The sequence below is a fragment of the Pristis pectinata genome, chromosome 35 (genome assembly GCF_009764475.1).
Source record: "Pristis pectinata isolate sPriPec2 chromosome 35, sPriPec2.1.pri, whole genome shotgun sequence".
NCBI classification, from domain to species: domain Eukaryota; kingdom Metazoa; phylum Chordata; class Chondrichthyes; order Rhinopristiformes; family Pristidae; genus Pristis; species Pristis pectinata.
In genome coordinates, this window is record NC_067439.1 from 9676374 (window position 1) to 9684481 (window position 8108).

Genomic DNA, 8108 nt, shown 5'->3' on the forward strand with positions numbered 1-8108 from the left:
CTCTGTGCAAACAGCCAGTACACTCCAGTTATAGTCTTTCAGTCCTTACATAACACACACACACACACACACACACACACACCTACACTACTGTCCAGGTGCCTTAAAGGGACATTCACCAAGTAGCAACCTGGCTCGTAACAGGTGGTGAGCCACCTTCTTGAACCGCTGCAGTCCTTGAGGTGTTGGTGTACCCACAGTGCTATTACGGAGGGAGTTCCAGGGTTTTGACCCAGTAACGGTGAAGGAACGGCGATATATTGCCAAGTCAGGATGGTGTGTGGCTCGGAGGGCAACTCCCAGGGGGTGGTGTTCCCCGTGCTTTTGCTGCCCTTGTCCTCCTAGCTGGTAGAGGTGGTGGGTTTGGAAGGAATTGGAATTGGCTTATTATTGTTACATGCACCGTAATACAGTGAAAAGCTTTTGTTTGTGTGCCATCCAGACAGATCATTCTGTACGTAAGTACAATGAGGTAGTAGAAAGGAAAACAGAATGCAGAATATAGTGTTACAGTTACAGAGAAAGTGCAGTGCAGGTAGACAAATAAAGTGCAAGGGCCACGATGAGGTAGATTGGGAGATCAAGAGTTCATCTTTTAACATACGAGAGGTCCGTTCAAGAGTCTGATAACAACGGGATAGAAGTTGTCTGCAGTGCATCCTGCAGATGGTACAAACTGCTGCTATTGTACGTTGTTGATGGAGTGAGTGAATGGTTGTGGATGGGGTGCCTATTAAGAAGGCTGCCATGTCCTGTATGGTATCAAGCTTCTTAGGTGTTGTTGAAGCCGCACTTATCCAGGTAAGTGGAGAGTGTTCCTTCACACTCCTGACTTGAGCCTTGTAGACGGTGGACAGACTTTGGGGAGTTGGGAGGTGAGTCAGTCACCTAAGGATTTGTAGCTTCTCACCTGCTCTTATAGCCAACTTTTGTCTATGGCTACTCCAGCTCTAAATCCGCGCAATCAGAGAGAGAACACGTAAGCTCCACACAACAGACGTCAGGACTGAACCCGGACTGCTGGAACGGTGAAGCAGTGGCTCTACTAGCTGCATCACTGTGGTCCATTAACCCTGGGTATGCAAACACCGACTGTACCCATGTGTTGAGGTCCCTTCCCCTGGTGTTGTTAAGGATGGGTCTGTCCATGTTGCTACTGAACCTTTGGACTGTGCTGCCCCATCTGTCGATCACAGAAGAGTTTGTGCAGAACACTTTTAGCATGTAAATCAGACAGTGGTCAAACCCTACAATGATATAGGGGCCCAACCCCACCAGTCCCATTCCTCCTACGTATGTACCTGTACCACCAGCTTCTATCCCACTGTTATAAGACTATTGAACAGTCCCCTAGTACGATAAAATGGACTCTTGACCTCACAATCTACCTCGTTATGACCTTGCACCTTATTGTCTACTGTAAAGAAAGAGTTAACTTAGCCAAAAGTCATTCATTTCTGATTCTGCCTTAGTGTGTGCAGTAGTGTATAACACAAAATGGTGGTTGTAAGACAAAATGGTGTCAGCTTGGCATGTGGTAATACCTTGAAGATGTGCATGGATGCACATCCTTGAGATTAGATCCTGGTGAAGAATGTTTTCTTCTTTTCAGACCTGTTGTCTCTGTTTCTAAGTTACTTGCCTCGGCCGAAGGCCGCGAGTGATAAGAAGGTACAGGCTGGTGCCACTAGGGGACGGAAGAGTATTGGGGCAAAAGTTATATTGTTTTTGATGGGTATAAAAGGGGCACCTTCTCTGTGCAAATCAAAATCTTCCTTTAGGCTGGGTCGTGTCTGGTGCTAAGAGACAGAGAGAAGGCTGCGTGAAAGACTGTCGGACACCTAAGGTTCCCTCCATTCATTGATTGGCTGATAAGTATTATTTTGGTTCCTTCTGTATTTTGTTAAGTATTCTTCTTCCTTTCTGTATTTTATTCTTTATATAGCTCCAATAAACTATTTTCTATAACCTTTAACACGTGTACAGTGCCTCCTTTGTTTGCAAATACCTCTTTCTGCTGAATCAGGAAAGAACAAGGAAAGAACTTTAAAATATTTTCATTGTATCAACCTGCACTGCTCTTTCTCTGTAGCTGTGATATTTTATTCTCCATTCTGTATTGTTTTACCTTGTACTACCTCAATGCACCGTGTAATGAATTGATCTGTATGAACAGTCTGCAAGACAAGTTTTGCACTGTACCTCGGTACAAGTGACAATAATAAACCAATTCCAATTCACTTGCAACTTGCCACTTTTCACAAGAGGCCCTGCAGAACAGGGAGATAATGGATCCTATGGATGGTCCTCTGAGCAGACTGTCAAAGTCGTTTGGCAAAAGAGCTCATTACTAGAACTTTCAAACTAGAATTAAGACCTGTGGTACAACCTTACAAAAGACAGGCTTCACCACTGAAGTTCTGGCGGCAAAACTATAGGAAGGACATGATTGTACTGGAGCGGGTGCAGAGGAGATTCACCAGGATGTTGCTTGACCTGCTGAATTCCTCCTACAGTTTGTTTTTCACCAGGATGTTGCCTGGAATGGAGCACATCAGTTATGAGGAGAGATTGGAGGGGCTGGGTTTGCCTTCATTGGCACAGAGGAGGCTGAGGGGTGGGCGAGTTACCTGATAAATGTGTAAAAGTTATGAGGGGCACAGATAGGCTCAATGGCAGACAACTTTTCCACATAGGAGAGGTGTCTGAAACTAGAGAGCATAGGTTTAGGCCAAAGGGTAAGTGGTTGAGAGGGAATCTGAGGAAGAATTTTGTCACCTGGAGGTGACTGGATTCTGGAACGCACAGCCTGAGAGGGCAGTGGAGGCAAGTACTCTCATAACATTTAAGAAGTGTCTCGATGAGCACATGAGTCACCAAGGTATGGAGCCTATGGACCAAATGCTGGTAACTGGGATCAGTATAGATAGGTACTTGATGGTCAGCATGGACAGGGTGGGCTGAAGGGCCTGTTTCTGCACTGTGTTACTCTGTGAATCAATAGCCTTGTTTAGCTGGTGGTGAGAGGGACCCTTACTGTCAGATCTTTCCTTCACAGCGAGGGTCTCCGCATTGTTGCATTGTCGCATGCTGAGGTGGCTGCACAGTGGATGGGACTGTCATCTATCTCCTGCAACGTGTGTTTGCCCAGAATGTCAGGAGAGGAAAGCACTGTCTTGTGGAGATTCATCCTGAACAGTTGTGTAACACAGGACTCTGCTCAACGAGCTGTTCCCTGGAACATACATAACTAACACTAACTGCTGCTGAAGATGATTAACTCAGTAAAAGGTACCCTCTGGTCTGCCCGAAACCTGCTGGTCTCCTAGTGCAAGGCACGGTCCACAGAGGAACATTGCAGTCTGACACATTCCAAGGTCAAGATTATACACTGATAGATGCACTGGAGTTTGTGTAGCCACTGCCAGGGCTTTATAGAGAAAGGCCTCTATTCAAGGCCCTGCTCCCATTTCATACCGACAAACTGGATTCCAAGAAGAAAACCTTAGACTATTCGCTCGAGGAATTTTATGTAAAGTAATAATTGGCGTCATGCTGACATATTGTATGTAAGTGTACTGAAAACGGTGATGGACTAATGTACTGTATTATATATTTGCATATTTTTAGAAAATTACAGACTTGTTTCACGCATGTCACAAACTATGACATCAAAATGACAGGGAAGATTGCGATAGGCCAGCTGTATTCTAAAATAAGGACGATTTGCATATCTGTAAGAGGACTCCACTTGGGTCATAACTTCTTCATGAAAGATTTATGAGGATGTTGCCAGGGCTTGAGGGACTTGGTTATAGAGAGAGGTTGGGCAGACTAGGACTAGGATTGAGGGGTGACCTTATTGAGGTGTATAAAATCATGAGGGGCATAGGTAGAGAAAATGTGTACAGTCTTTTTCCCAGGGGTGGGGAACTAGAAGACATAGGTTTAAGGTGAGAGGGGAAAGATTTAACAGGAAATTGAGAGGCAACATTGAGGGTGGTGCGAATGTGAAACAAGCTGCCTGAGGAAGTGGTTGAGGCAGGTACAATAACAACATTTAAAAGACACTTGGACAGGTACTGTACATGGATAGGAAAGATTTAGAGGGATACGGGCCAAACATGGACAAATGAGACCAGCTTAGATGGGCATCCTGGTCAGCATAGAAGAGTTGGGCCGAAGGGCCTGTTTCCACACTCTATGACTATAAATAACATGCCCAGAATCATTTTGGGTTAAGCTACAACTCTGTGCTTCTGGGATACAAGGGGGTAAGGTTGGCTGCTGGATCCTCCCCATTGGCTGACACACAGGGTTACAGGTATGAAGCTGGTGTTGAGGACATCGACAGGGGGACTTTGGGCCCAAAGGTTTGAACAATTCAGTGGATAATCCCTCACTCGAGCCTCCATCCTAACTTACAGGACCGTAGGTGTTACTTTCCAAACTGGGAAAGTTATGAGGTTCATAGACTAAGATAATAAATAGGAAGGGGAGGAGGGGGCGTCCATCCCCCTCACTGCCACTCTGCCATTCAATAATTCTGCTTAGAACCACTTTACTGCACTAAGCCAATAAACCTTGATATAGACAAAAATCTTATACAGATTTTGACACTATTGGGCTTCCACTGACCAACGTACTTTCCAAACCTGACCTGCAGTCTCCAGTAATTGAAACATTCTGCAAACTGTCTTCAGGAGAGGCCCAGAGGAGCCATGTGTCCACCTGCAGTCAGCACAGGGCAGTCTAGCCAATGTCGCAGCGGGAAGAGACCTGACCCAGTGAGTTCTGTTTTCTCTCCTTGATTGGGGTCTTTAACCATAAAGGAGAGGTAGGATCTAGCAGAGTGGCCATTGTTGGAGCGGGGTAGAATCAGAGTGGGAAATTAGAGGCTTTGACTCAAGAGGCTTCAACGAGAAGAGGCTGAGGCAAAAGAACAGGCAATAAGGGTAAGTCTGTCCTTTGATTGTTGCTGCTTTGGTCTCAGATTCCCCTAGTACAGTGTAGGTAGCATGGCAGATCCGACAGTGGAATGCTCCTCCTGTCGGCTGTGGGAATTCATGGAACTTGATGGTCTCCCTGATGACTGCACCTGCGGGAAGTGCAGCCAACTTCAGCTCCTGAAAGACCGGATTAAGGAGCTGGAGCTGGAGGTGGATGAACTAAGGATCATCCAGGATGCTGAGCGAATCATAGACAGGACTTTTGAGCAGGTGGTTACACCCAGAGAGCAGGACTCAGGTCGTGGATGGGTGAGCACCGAGAGAGGTAGGGGGAGAAAGAAGTCAGTGCAGGGTCCCCCTGTGGCCATTCCTCTCAGCAACAAGTATATCCCTTTGGATACTGCTGAGGGGGATGACCTATCTGGGCAAGGCAGCAGCAGCCAGGCCAGTAGCACTGTGGTTGGCTCTGAGGCTCAGGAAGGGAAGGGAGAAGTCAGGCAGAACGATAGTCATAGGGGATGCGATAGTTAGGGGGACAGACAGGAGATTCTGCTGCCGCCAAAGAGATGTCAGGATGGTGTGTTGCCTTCCGGGTGCGAGGGTCCTGAATGTCTTGGAGCAGTTGCAGAATATTCTTAAGGGGCAGGGTGAGCAGCCAGAGGTCGTGGTGCATATTGGTACCAATGACATTGGCAGGAGAGGGGCAGAGGTCCTGCACAATCAGTATAGGGAGTTAGGAAGGAGGCTGAAGAGCAGGACCTCCAAGGTAGTAATCTCCAGGTTACTTCTGGTGCCATGGGCTAGTGAAGGAAAGAACAGGACGAGAGCACAGACAAATGAGTGGCTCGGGAGATGGTGCAGGGGGCAGGGTTTCAAGTTCTTGGATCATTGGAACCTTTTCTGGGGAAGGGATGCCCTATACAAGAGGGACGTGTTGCACCTGAACTGGAGGGGAACCAATATCCTGGCAGGGAGGTTTGCTAATGCTGCTGGGGAAGGTTTAAACCAGCTTCACAGAGGGATGGGAACCGGAACAACAGGTCAGTAAGTGAGGGAACGGGCAGGAGAGCTGATGTCAGGGAATGTAGTATTAGGCAGATTTCTAACAACGGAAGGTGATGGGACGAATGGTTTGAAGTGCTTGTACTTTAATGCTCGGAGTATTACGGGCAGAGTGACGAACTTAGAGCATGGATCAGTACATGGAACTATGATGTTGTGGCCATTACGGAGACTTGGTTGAGGGAGGGACAGGCATGGGTCATCGATGTACCAGGGTTTCAAAGTTTTAGGAAGAATAGAGAGGGGGGTGAAAGAGGGGGAGGAGTTGCAATATTAATTAGAGATAATATATCAGCTGCACTCCGGGGAGACATAATGGAGGGCTCACACACAGAGACTGTATGGTTAGAACTTGGGGATAGGAAGGGTGCAATCCCTCCCTTGGGGGTGCACTATAGACCTCCCAATAGCTACCAGGATATTGAGGAACAGATATGCAAACAGATTAGGGAAATGTGTAAAAATTACAGGGTTGTGATCATGGGAGACTTCAACTTTCCGAATATCGATTGGGACCTTTTTAGTGCAAGGGGGTTAGATGGGGCAGAATTTGTCAGGTGCATCCAGGAGGGGTTCCTAAATCAATATGTTGACAGTCCGACAAGGGGAGAGGCTATTCTGGACCTGGTGTTGGGTAATGAGCCTGGTCAGCTGTCTCACCTATCTGTGGGTGAGCAATTGGGGAACAGTGACCACAGTTCATTAACTTTCAGGATAGCTATAGATAAGGATAGGCATGGGGCTAGCGGGAGGGTTTTAAATTGGAGCAGGGCTAATTATGAAGGCGTAAGGCAGGAACTAGGAATCTTTTTGCTGGCAAGTCCACGTCGAGCATGTGGAAAGTATTTAAGGATCAAATGCATAGGGTACAGGATAGGTTTGTCCCAACTAGAAGGAAGGACATGAATGGGAAAATAAGGGAACCTTGGATGTCCAGAGAAGTGATGAACTTAGTCAAGAAGAAAAAGGACAAGTATGTAGAGTTTTGGAAGTTTGGATCAGATGGAGCATGTGATGACTATAAAGAATCTAGAAATAGACTCAAGAAAGGAATTAAGAAAGCCAGGAGGGGCCATGAGAAGTCCTTAGCAAGTAGGATTAAGGAGAATCCAAAGGCATTCTATACCTGTGTAAGGAATAAGAGGGTAACGAGGGAGAGGGTAGGACCACTTGAGGATAAAGAAGGGAATGTATGTTTGGATGCAGAGGATGTGGGTGAGGTTCGGAATGACTATTTCTCTTCAGTATTCACCCAGGAAAGGGACATGCAGGACGCAGCAATTGGAACGGAGGGTGTAAACACGTCAGGGCATTTAGAGGTGAAGGAGGAGGTAGTGTCAGGTCTCCTAAACAGTATTAAGGTGGATAAGTCCCCGGGCCCCAATGGGATATACCCCAGGTTACTGAGGGAGGTGAGAAAGGAAATTGCTGGGGCCTTGACAATTATCCTTGTGTCCTCTTTGACCACGGGTGGGGTCCCGGAGGACTGGCAAGTGGCTAATGCTGTTCCTCTATTTAAGAAAGGAACAAGGGAAAATCTGGGGAACTATAGACCAGCGAGTCTCACATCAGTTGTAGGGAAATTGCTGGAGAAAGTTCTTAGAGATGAGCTATACGAGCATCTGGAATCCCATAGCTTGATTAGGGAAAGCCAGCATGGCTTTGTGCGGGGCAAGTCATGTCTTACTAACCTGGTTGAGTTTTTTGACAGGGTGACGAGAGAGATTGAAGGTAGAGCTGTGGATGTCATCTATATGGACTTCAGTAAGGCATTTGACAAGGTCTCACATCATTGGTTAATCAAGAAAGTTCAGATGCATGGGGTCAGTGGAGAATTGGCTGTGTGGATCCAGAACTGGCTTGCCCACAGAAGGCAGAGGGTGGTGGTTGAAGGGACGTATTCGGGCTGGAGGCCTGTGAGTAGTGGTGTTCTCCAGGGATCTGTACTGGGACCTCCGCTGTTTGTGATGTACATAAATGACCTGGATGAGTATGTTGATGGGTGGGTTAGTAAGTTTGCAGACAATACCAAGATTGGTGGAGTTGTGAATAGTGTAGAAGACTGGCGATGGATACAGCGTGATATTGATCAGTTGC